General features: G+C 39.6%; 1 long non-coding RNA gene across 1 annotated transcript in view; it reads right to left on the minus strand.

The window, feature by feature from the left end:
• Positions 1-238: 238 nt before the first annotated feature.
• The window catches only part of LOC125162827 (uncharacterized), a 37,548-nt gene continuing 25,162 nt past the window's right edge, over positions 239-12,624 (minus strand). The window contains exon 3 of the long non-coding RNA XR_007151191.1: positions 239-433. This is a non-coding gene — a long non-coding RNA (uncharacterized LOC125162827). The remainder of the gene's footprint in view (positions 434-12,624) is intronic.

The following is a 12,624-nucleotide window of genomic DNA, read 5'->3' on the forward strand; positions in this document are numbered from 1 at the left end:
ATCTGTTCAGATCTGTTTATATCAAGCCAGAATTAAAAATCACCATTTATATCTCATCTAATGTTAAAATAATCGATTATTAGAATTCCAGGGCTATCAAGAAGAGGTGAAACTATACAAAAGATGTGAAAAAAAATATTTGTGTATGTCACCAAACAATGAGCTTGTTTTGATTTATTTATTGATTGATCTTTATTTTTTCAGATTTGCCTAAATATTCTGGCAAGCAGAGCGCTCTAGGAATGTTTATAGCAATCCTCATTGGAAAGATACTTCCCAGGAGGGTTGCCTCTAACTGACCGGATCCTTGGAGGCAAAGCCACAAACTAGAAATACGTCCTTACATCTTGGAGAATTGACTGTTAGGGTCAGACTCCACTGTTCTCCCATCAGGTGCTGGTTTCCAGAGGAAGGTTCTATTCGAAGAAAGTTACTGCAAAGCAAATGGAAGAGCAAGGGTCAGCCAAAGAGACAGTAAAAAATTTTCAGAAACAGGTCATCAGACATTCATGAGCATTTTCTTGGTGCTGGGGAATGCATGTTAAAGGCAACAAGGGCTTGGTCTTCTAAGAATATCCTGGATATTCATATGGCTACTGCATATTCATCCTGCTGCAACCCATTCTCTCTTTCTCTCTCTAACCTGTTCTCCTTTTCATTAAAAAAATATTTCTGTCTTTCTACAAGTTACAGTTCTTTTCTTAGTAAAAATGAGTCCCAGAACTTTTAGAATGCACATTAGAAGTGGAATTGCCATTTAGAAAGGGACAGCTAGGCCATACAACCCCAATTTCTCTCTGAACATTCACTGTCTCCTGGTGAATGCTCACTGGTTCCTACAAAGTCTGTCTCATGGACCTCTTGGGCTTGTTCTTTTATTTAAACATGTCAGTCCAAGCTTAGGCATACATGAGGCTTAAAATCAAAGCATTTTGTTGGGGTAAAGGGGTCGTTTAAAGAATTTGCTGAAAGATGAAGAATAGCCAAGGGAAAATATCTGCTAGAATATCTGCTTTGCATTGTGTACTTTGTTCTATTTCCAGTCTATCATTTACCCCATGGCTTCCTCCTGCCAAGCTCTGGCTTCCACTAGATAGGACCCCCAGTTAGCCTGCACCATGTTCAAGTCCAGAGCATGAAAGTAATAGTCTCTTAGCTTACGTTTCTCCATTGGTTTCCTGATTTTCCGGGATAACTTGATATCAGAATTGACCTCCCTCTCTTGGTGTATTCAAACCTCTGGGTCCTCATAGGATGAGTACTTACTGTTATAATATGGCAACCCTAAGATTTATATAAAATATAATCCCAGTAACAGGAAGGATGGGTGGGAGGAAACTCGGAGAGACTGTCTTTTTCTTATGTTGACTTCTCAATTTTGGGACAGGCTTTCTAATCAGAAAGATCAGCAGACATAATCAATGTTTTTTTTTCTATTTTAACTTTCTATGATTTTAGAGAGAGAGAACCAGCATGAGCAGAAGAGAGCGGCAGAGGGAGATAGAATCTCAAGCAGGCTCCGAGCAGTGAGCACAGAGCCTGACACGGGGTTTGAGCTCATGAACTGTGAGATCATGACCTGAGCTGAAATCAAGAATCAGACACTTAACTGACTGAACCACCCAGGTGCCCTAGAAATAATCAATGTTTTAAGTCTTTATCAAAGTCTGATGATATCGTGGTTTAGACAAGATAGAGCTTAAATGTGATGTGGTAAACCCCATTTAAGCCTGTTTAAACCATGGCTGAAAAGAGAATTATTTAGCCACCCATGAAAAGGGATAGATGAGGAATGAAGTATTGGGATGACTAATGGAAATCCCTTAGCCTGAAGGGGTCCGAGAGTCCCACCCTGTGGAACAGAAGGTAGAAAAGAGTCCACAACTGCTGAAGCTGCCACATACACCGGTAGTATTCATTACCCACGAACACTGAATACTTAATATAACTTTAACGCCCTCTGCAACCAATGGCAGCTTATGTGAACTAAGAGGGAAATGAAGCAGCATACCAGAAATTCTTGAAAGCAAAACTCAATTCTAACAAAATTAAGAACAAAAGCGTCTCAAAAGCAGCATGTGAGGCAGTTCTTGAAATTGTGACGCATGGTTTGAAAACCAACCGAGACTGAAATTCTGACTGCAACTTACATAGAATTATGAACATTGCTGTGGGTGAGCAAAGCAAGCAATAAGTACATTTTCACAAGCATCTGGAGGATTGTTTTACAGCTCAGACAATGCCAGCAAATTGGCTTCAGGGATATGATAAGAAACATCTGGAGCTGAAAGCACTGGGCTGAGGAATGCCAAAGAAAAGGGATAAGATGGTCCTAACCATAGAACTCTTAGGACAAGATCGAAGCCCCACCTAGGTTCATTTTAACTAATGACGTGCAAAATGAATAATACGAAAACGTACATTGTAAATAGGAAACTGGGGACGACTGCAGATAGTAAAAAATATAAGCTAATTGATGTGGGGAGAAGAAAGGGGTGATGTAGGGTTTGTGACTGGGTATGAAAATAGAAAGAGGGTTTCAATGTTATTTTGTCGTCTTCAAACAGTGCTGAAGAGTGAAGGAAGAGACAGTTCTTTTTGAACCAGTAGTAAAGTCCATGGCTGCTCTTTGCTACATTTTCATTAAATTTTAAGTGGATTGTATGAGACATGAAGAAAAATATACAATTTCCCGATTATGGTTTTCTTTTGGGTGCTCATTCTCAAACCCCTGGCCCTACTTCTAAGTGGCCAAGTGACCCTTGAATCTTCAAACTTCCCAGTTCAGTTTTCTCTGGCTTATTTTTAGCCAAACTGTCTCCCCTCATACATGACCACCCTTATTTGCACATAGCAACACAATGTCGTATTCATTTGTGACCCCTATGGAAATCTAGTCACCCGTTGTCCTGTTTGCCAACATAGATAGGCCTTCTTCCCAATTCCTGCCCAACTATCAAGGGTGAGACCCAGAACTCAGAATTTGACCCAGCACCTTCCCCAGGTTATATGGATTCTCTTTCTTCCTATTGGTTTTTCAGAAACAAAGCAAAAGTGTCAAAAAATATACTACTTGAACAACAGGTACCTATTCTGAATTGAATGGTTATTCATTATATATTTATAAATTAACTTTCAACATGTATTATTCAGAATGAATCTTCTATGTGGGCATGCAGTAGGCACCAAACTATAGAATTACTCTTCAAATTCTAATTTTCTCTGTTATTGTGTTGGAATTTATTAAATTGGGTTCTGTGACTACAGAACACATAAGGGATTTACAGAAAGTTAATGTCTTTCTTGCAAGTAAATCATTGTTCCATTTTTTTTTCTTAATTTTAGAGGACACAGTGACAATGGTAATACATTTAGAGCTAGTGGTGGAATGATAGAGGAAGTCTCTGACAGGTCTATTTTCTGGTAGGAAGAGACCACCTCATCCACATCACAGGGTCTGGGGTTCCTTCACGAATGTCTTCCACACTGCTATACTGTGCAGGACATTGTTCGTAACATTAAATACATTAACATGCCTTGAGCACAAGAGCCACCCAGATCCCCAGACATCACACCATGTGATTTAGTGTCAGTTTTCCCTCACGTGGTTAGAAGGCACAGGATCAATGTGGCCTTTTGAACACTAACCTAAAGGGCACATATTTGTAAGACTGTAAAAATAACTATGGTGCTATATTTAAAAAATTGGTTTTGGCCACATGTTTATGCGTTCTTAAATAACTTTCTTAACTGAATTTCATAGTGTGTGTGTGTGTGTGTGTGTGTATTGAAAGCTATCAATTTTTTATAAACATTATAGATGGTATATATAATTAAAATACTTATGTGTATAAGCTTTCTTAGTATGTGCCCAGCCCTGTGAAAAGCAATGTAAAACAATATGTTAAAACAGTATGAAAAAAGGGGTTACTGAGGCACAGAAAGTTGAAATAACTTGCCCAAAGCATACAATTAATGCAGAAGTCACTACACTATATATTCAAAGTGTCAGCCAATAGGGGCATCAACTAGTCGGGGCCGCAACAGAATCTCAATGCCATGTCAATGCTGTAACTGACATTGAACATACGAATGTTGACAGTACAGCATCTAATCCAGACAACATCCAGCAAGTGGAATTCAGATGCCTGGGTTCTGATGGGAGGTGGTAGAATGGACTATCCTCCCAAATTTCAAGCATGAGAGAGAGCCCCACCCCCACAGTGAGCCACTCTATAAGCAAGAACACAGTGGTCTAATAGGCAATTACAAATACTTTTGGCATTTCAATGGCTATATATTTCCCAATGTCATCGGGAGACTGCAGTTGTATTAGGTAAATTCCCCATCATGTGCTTGCTCACTGTTTTATAGTGACAGGTCTAAATAAAACTTATTCACGTTACAATAAACTAAAATATGGAAAACCCAAGCTAATTCATTCATCATGAGTATAGGGGTGCTATTTTAGAAATCTGAGCAGTTACCTTAGTCTGTGCAGCATATTATTTTTCCGGGAAGGAATATACTACCTTGACTTTCACGTTCTCTGCCAGGGAGAGGGAGAAAGAGGACACCGTGTGGGCTTCTGATTTTTATCACATTGACATAACCTACACCTCATCACATTAAAGCATTACTCAAGGTCCTTCAGAAGCTGTAATTGAAAGGATCTTTCCAAACATCTGAGACACCAACTTTGATCTAGTAGCAAATGTCGTGAGACCCACGGAAAGTCTCCAGCAAGAGATGTGTTTGTGGATTGGGGGATGTTTAACATGAACCATGGAAATACTAAAACGAATTTTCCCTTAGTGAAGAATGTCTTCAGTGGGCTTTCTTTGTGTTAAGGCAACTTCTATCTGCTATCCTGTGCACCGGGGACTTGCGAGTGCAGAAGTAGTGTGAGCTGACTGGTATATCCAATGGAGCATTTCCTCCAGTGTCCATGAGGGATTGGCGCTAAGAGAATTGGGACCCCCGACAGACTAAATGCTGTCACTCTCTGCTACATAAAAATGCAAAACCATAAATGGCAGAATTCTAGGCTAGCTGAGACACTCTTTTATTTCCATCATGTTAAGGTTATGAATATGACATAGCTTTCAGTTAAATACTAAATGAAAAATTGAAATGTGCTTTATCTCACAGATTTTCTTTCAAGACCATATGTATTAACATTTCCTTTCATTTCTCCTTGACTGGGCTTATAACAAATCCTCAAGCAGTGAAGTAGCTTCCCTTGATAAGGGTTCTCAGATTTGCCCTTTGAAATGCTCGAAGCAAATTTCCTATTTTCTTGAAAAAGTATTCCTAATGCTATCTTCTTTTTCTCTTCTGCTTTCAGAAATCTCTTATTGGACATTTTGGTTGAATTATTAGCTAAATTAATATATATTTATGTGGAATATATTAGTATTTGAACGTGTGCCTACAGAGTTGCTTTATTGTTACAATTTTATCAGAAGGTTTTCAGAAGCTCTTTGCACAATGCATAGTCCTCGGTGCACTTCCTGGAGACTAAAACGTTTCTTGTATCATATTTTCTTAGTCTTTTAAAATCCCCTATTATATTTAATGGCAGTAAAATCCCAAGTGTTATATCAGCTTATTGGGTGTCAGAGATTAAAACAACAACAACCAAAAAAAACTATTAGCTTGGATGGCAAAAGATGCGATATGAGTATTTAGGAAAGAAATGGAAGTTAGGTGAATGTCTACTTTGTGCACATATCTTTCCTCACCTTATACAACTTAATTCTCTTATTGATCTTGTAAGTTTTTAAATTTTACCTTTACAATCAGAATTTACAAAGAGCTCAGAGAAGCAAAGCATTTTTCCCAAACAACTAATTATGGCAAATGTGGAATTCAAGCTCCTATGTATCTAATCCCAAATTCTTATTATGTCCATGATGCCGTGCTGATTTTCACAATTCAGATATTGATCCCTGTCCTCCATACATGACATGGTAATCTCTGTTTCCCACCCCCAACCATGGCATAATTTTTAAGCCGCTTTATAGAGGTATGATTGCATGATAGAAACCATGCATATTTAGTGTATAAGTTTGAAGTACCTCCCAATGATAGGTCCCAGTAAGTGGTCTGTACAATAACCAATTGAATTTTAAAACGTCAGGGAAATCTAATAATTTTTTTTAGTTTATTTGAGAGAGGGAGGGAGAGTGGGGCAGGGAGAGAGAGAGGAGAGACAGAGGATCCCATGCAGGCTCTGCACTGTCAGCCCAGAGCCCAATTCAGGACTCAAACTCATAAACCGTGAGATCATGACCTGAGCAGAAGTCAAGAGTTGGGTGCTTAATGGACTGAGGCACCCAGGTGCCCTCAGATCTAATAAGTTTATTTATATGATCTTTATAGTTCTTGGAGCATAATGGTGAGGAATCAAATCTGGGCTCAGTTTACTGTTCCACCACTAACTGTTGGTGTAACTTCTGGATACTTCATTTATTGGAGCCTCCGTTCCCTGATCTGTGCCTCAGTTAGAATAAGCTCTGCTCCACGATGGGTAACAACGAAATAAAGTGATACATACAAAACGTTAGCACAGATTCTGTAGAGGAAGAAACAAGCGCTGATACTTATGTAGGTAGGAGAGAGGGAAATTAAAATCCGTTTCCTCTGCATAGCAGATGAGCTAATCTGCTGAGAAAGAATACCGCGAATAATTAGTGGGTTACTGGACCACCAGCAGAAGTCTGAAGAAAAATATAAGCTTTTGTTTTCTCTCTTCTGTGAAAATAACTTATACTGACATAAGAAACAAAAGTAACTTTGAAAATCCCTTTAATAAACAAAGTAGGAAAAAGCTAAGGTAAGAAAATTATCTGCCCAAATCCGTCTCTGTTCAAGAAAGCCTCCAACAGTGTAAAACATATCGCTAGTTCTCAAGCAGAGAGCTGTATTGCTCTGAAAAATAATGATACGATCCCGAGGGACCTGTGATTCATTTCTCCGGATGATGAGGGCTGGGGGTGAGGCTGACCAGGAGAAGAGTAACGTGGGAATGTGGTTCCGTGGCACCGAGCTTCAGGAAAGGTGAGAAAGAAGTGACGTCAACCATGTCCCATTGGAGACACTCCTCATGGGAGAAGTAAATGGCAAATGAGGCAGGATAGAAAGGGAAAGCAGACATCACCTTGCATCTGCTAGCAAAATTGGAGCAGACGTAAACACTAAGTTGCCCTGAGAAATCCAGGTGAGACATGTTAGAAAAGAGCTACGCTGGCATCTGTGGCATCGGCTCCCTCTGGAGGAGTGACTCGGGAATGTGTGTCTCCAGGACAGGAAACAACATCTCTGTTTGGGAAATGTTCTGAGAAGACATTCCCAGCTGGAGAGTTCGGACTGCCTCTTGCCATTTCACTTGTACAAAGAGCAGACCAGAACTCTACAGCCGCCGGTCACACACAGAGAAAGTTCATGAAGGATTATAAAAGGGAGTTGTCAGCGTTGACGTAAAGCAAACCGGAGAAAAGGAACACAGCAAGCGAAAGGCAACTGAAGAGGCAGAGATCAGGAAAGAATTCAAGGTAGCGATGCCATCGTTCCAGAAATGAACAAAGATGGTGCCTGTAATAAGACCGAGAAAATGAAAAGGATTTTAGTGATTGTGATTAACACACCTAAGGAATTTGCTATATAATGGAACCTTATAATGCTCTTCAGTAGAGCAGTTAAGTAAATCATGATACACCATATAGTAGAACACCAAGCAGAAATTTTTTCAACAGCTACTTTCCAGTGAATAAACAAGGTATAATAGAATATTTTTAATCAACTCCCATTTGTGTAAAACAGCTGGAGACTGTATTGCTTCTCCTGAGAGGAAGTGAGGGTCAAGCGGGAAGAGTTAGGCGAAGGGGCTTGCCTTTCCCTCTACGTACATTTGTACTTCTAGAAACACACTTCTTTTACCACATATATGCCTTATTTATAGATGAAAATATGTCAAAACGACAAAAACGTCAAGAATAAATTCTTGACTCAACTTCCCCCAAAACCAGCAAATAAGAAGAGATGAAGAGGAAAAAAATTACAAAATATAAAGCAAAAATTAAGAGACTGAAATAAAAGCAAAATATATGGTAGGATTCCTTAGCCACACCCTTGGTTTTAAGTACTGATAATGGTGTTGACTAAGTTATGCCTCTAACCCATACTCTCTGAATTTCCCTAACCTCCAGTTGTTATATCCAACCACAAACTTGAATTTTCACTTGCGTTTCTAAGAGGCGGCTTCAATTTAACACGGCCAAATGTGCCTCTTTCCTAATCTTTGATCTCAATAAAATGCACCATTTCTTATTTGCCCAAGCCACCATCCTAAGATTTATCCTTAAAATATTCTACTCTTTCCCTCATCTCACCCATACCCCAGTGCTCTTACCATACAACATATACCAGTTCTGTCTGATTCTATCTGAACAACTGTCCAGAAGCCCAGCTCCCCCTCATGTCACACCTCCCTTCCTGTACTCTTACCTATTCACTGTTCACAGTCCAAGCACCACCGCCATCTTGGCACCGCGATAAATCCCAATGGACTTCTACTTCCATCTACAATCCACTCTCCACATCGTGGCCAGAGTGATCATTTTAAACTTCCAGTTATAAAACCAGTAAGTCACGCAGATGCAACATACAGCTCAAGGAAGACATTTCATAATATTGTAATAACTTTGGTGACTGATGGTAACTCGACTTACTGGGGGATCATTTCGTAGCGTATAAAAACATCAAATCACTATGATGTACACCTGAAACTAATAGGACACTGTATGTCAGTTACACTTCAATAAAAATTGTGAAAATAAGATCACGTGATCTCCCTTCTTAACACCTTCCAATGGCTTCACATCACACTTAAAAATAGATTCCAGGATCCCCACCCTACCTAGAAGTCCCTGTTGATACTACTTCCCTGACATTATTTTTTCTTCCATTTTCTCTTTCATCACTCTGATGCGTCCACTCGAGGCCTTGATTTTGTTCCTTGTCATTGCTAAATGTGTGTTTGCCTAAGCTCATTTGAATGAGCTATTTCATTGTCCTGGAATACTCTGTCCCCATGCCGCTGGTCAGAGAGGCCTTCCCTACACACCAGTCTGAGGAAACACCATCCCATCCATCAGCATCACACTGCCCTCTTTTATTTACTTTATTGGCCTTATATAACTATCTGATATTTTCTTCTCTGCTTTAGTATCCGTCTATTCCCAAGTATAAGAATAAACACTGCCTAGAAAGAGTAGATTCTATTTTTGTTGAGTGAATGAATGAATTCATTTTTTTTTAAATGCTAGTGAGTCTTAAATATCGATCTTACATAGGTACAAAAAAATGACTTAAAGATAAACAGGGACACCTGGGTGGCTCAGTCGGTTGAGCGTCTTACTTCGGATCAGGTCATGATCTCCCAGTTTGCAAGTTCGAGCCCCATGTCGGGCTCTGTGCTGACAGCTCAGAGCCTGGAGCCTGCTTCAGATTCTGTGTCTCCCTCTCTCTCTGTCCCTCCCCCGCTTGTGCTGTCTCTCTCTGTCTCTCAAAAATAAATAAATAAATAAATAAATGTAAAAAAAAAAAAAATCAACAAAACAATGTGACTGGCTTTGGGAAATTGGATGGATGACCTGGCAAGGAGGTGAACTTGCACTTTTAGTTATGTGCTATGTTCACAATGCTGTGGAACTAAGTTAACTCTTGCAATAAAAATTGCATCATTTTTTCTTGTTTAATAAACACATAAAGATTTTACAAGTTGTAAGCCCTCTTCTAGAAAAAAAAAAAAAGTCAGACACAGATTACTAGAGAGAAAATATAAGACTTGGAAATGGTTTAGCCAAAGACTGGTGGGCACAGTGCAATAAAATATTTGTTAGTGACCATACTTTCTAACCCATCCTCTTTCCCTTATGCTATAAATGTTAGATAAAATTTTATTGATCAACTATATTCATTGTGTCTTTAAAGCCAGATGGGTGAGATTCACAAGCAAGATATAGAGAGGTTCTATTTTAATATCATAACAGCTTTTTTTAACAATATGAGTTTATCTAAGTTACATTAAATTGTTACTGATATGCACACATTGGATAAGAGCATCTTTCAGAAGGCACTATTTTGAATTTCTTCTTAACAGACAACGGAAACCTCCATGATACTGTAGGTGACAACATGGGAATGTTCTAAGAAGTGCTTTTATGTTTTACCTGGATAATATTAGAAATTTCATAAGAGGTTACTATATTTAAAATGTATTATTGATAATCCAATTCTTCAAAAATATTGTGACATGTTACAATCCCAGTGCAACTTCACAGTAAGGATGGAGAAAAGAAAATATTACACTGTTGTCCTAAGTAGGTAGATGCTTTAACACTTGTTACCTTTATTTTTATATTGGCCAGCAAGTACCTTGGGCTTTAGACACGGAAAACCTGAGTCCCTCTCAGAGACAGAGTCCACAGGCTCTTGGAACTCTACTAATCAAAATAAAATATTCAAAGGGTCACCATGAGAGGAGGGATGGCCTTTTATCAATCTGACTACAAATGATAAAGCAGGACTGCTGTTAGCTCAAATTGTATCCTTGCAATAATTTTTAAATGGCATTTCTTTCTTAATTTATATTGTTACATTGGCCAAATTACTTTAATAAAGAGACAAACCCACAACAGTTGGATCAGAACAATGTCCTATCAAGCAGCACCCTTGTACAGTGCACAACCTGTACATACATACCCAGTGTCTTTGTAATTTAGAAATACCAGGAGACATTCCAGCTCTGAATTAGAAAGACATTTCTAATGTAACTTTTTTTTTTCAACGTTTATTTATTTTTGGGACAGAGAGAGACAGAGCATGAACGGGGGAGGGGCAGAGAGAGAGGGAGACACAGAATCGGAAACAGGCTCCAGGCTCCGAGCCATCAGCCCAGAGCCCGACGCGGGGCTCGAACTCACGGACCGCGAGATCGTGACCTGGCTGAAGTCGGACGCTTAACCGACTGCGCCACCCAGACGCCCCAAGACATTTCTAATGTAACTTTTAATAGAATGAACTGTTTCAGTAAGTTCTAAGTCCCCCATGATTGGAGGAATTGAAACCCTGGATTAATTAAATTCACGTATTATGTGGAAATTATAGATAAGATTTTAAAAATCAAATGGCAGTTGGACTAGATAATCTTTAAGGTTTTTTCCCAATCCTAATATTTAATATTCTATTTCAAAAACTCTTTTTTGTTTTGTAAGCTTATTTATTTATGTTGAGGGGGGCAATAATAGTTTTTTAATTTTTTTATTAAATTTTTTTTAATGTTTACTTATTTTTGAGAGAGACAGAGACAGAATGCGAGTGGGTTGGGACAGAGAGAGAGGGAGGCACAGAATCCGAAACAGGCTCCAGGCTCTGAGCTATCAGCACAGAGCCCCATGCGGGCTTGAACCCACGAACCGCGAGATGGTGATCTGAGCCAAAGTCGGACGCTCAACCGACTGAGCCATCCATGAGCCCCAATAATTAAGCTTTTTAAAGATAAAACATTAAAAAGCAAGGCACACATTACTTGGAAACAATTGGTGTCATCAGGAGGCGTGGTGTTCATTATATTGGAGGCACATAATTATCAATGTTCTGACCACAGTTTCACTAAACATATTGCATCCACTGTTTCTGGTGCCACAAAACAGTAAGGTCAATTAATTATGACAGGACAGAGGCCAGGGGTCAGTTAGACAATATAGTGACAGTTTAAGAGAGAAATCGGGAAATCTGGGTGTCTCTGTTGGTTAAGCATCTGGGGTCACGATCTCGCAATTCGTGAGTTCGAGCCCCAAGTGGGGCTATGTGCTGACTGCTCTGGAGCCTGGAGCCTGCTTTGGAGCCTGTGCCTCCCTCTCTCTATTCCCCTCCCCTGCTCTCTCTCTCACACAAATAAATAAACATTAAAAAAAAATAGAAATCAGGGATGCCTGGGTGGCTCAGTCGGTTGAGCGCCCCACTTTGGCTCGGGTCATGATATCACTGTTCATTGAGTTCAAGCCCCACATGGGTCCCTGTGCTGACATCTCAGAGCCTGGAGCCTGCTTCTGATGCTGTGTCTCCTTCTCTCTCTGCCCCTCCCCCCCCCCTTGTGCTCTGTCTCTGTCTGTCAAAAACAAATAAATGTAAAAAAAATTTTTTTTTAATAGAAATCTTCAGGTGCTATAGATAGTAAAGTAATATTACCAAACGGGTGATATTAAGGGAAGTCTGTAGAGAACAGTAAAGGAGACAAAAACACATATAAAGGATGGAGGAAGCCTAAAAAGAGCCCCACAGCTCAGAGAGGAGAGCAGTTTGGTGGCAGTATCTGTCCCTCTCCTGCAATGGGGTTGATTTGGCTGATGTGAATGAGAAGCCCCTCGCCTTCTCTCCCTTCTGTGATGCTTTCCACCTTGTCTGAGGGGAGCCGTTCTTTCAGTAAAGACACGTTTCCTTTGGGTCCCTCTCAACTCATTTTCCCCTTTGATTTTCCATTGTTATCTTTAATGTTCTGAAGGTTGACGAGATTTCTACTTAATACTTTTTGTCATAAATGCACCAGGGGACTTTAGG

The sequence above is a fragment of the Prionailurus viverrinus genome, chromosome A3 (assembly GCF_022837055.1).
Source record: "Prionailurus viverrinus isolate Anna chromosome A3, UM_Priviv_1.0, whole genome shotgun sequence".
Classification (NCBI taxonomy): domain Eukaryota; kingdom Metazoa; phylum Chordata; class Mammalia; order Carnivora; family Felidae; genus Prionailurus; species Prionailurus viverrinus.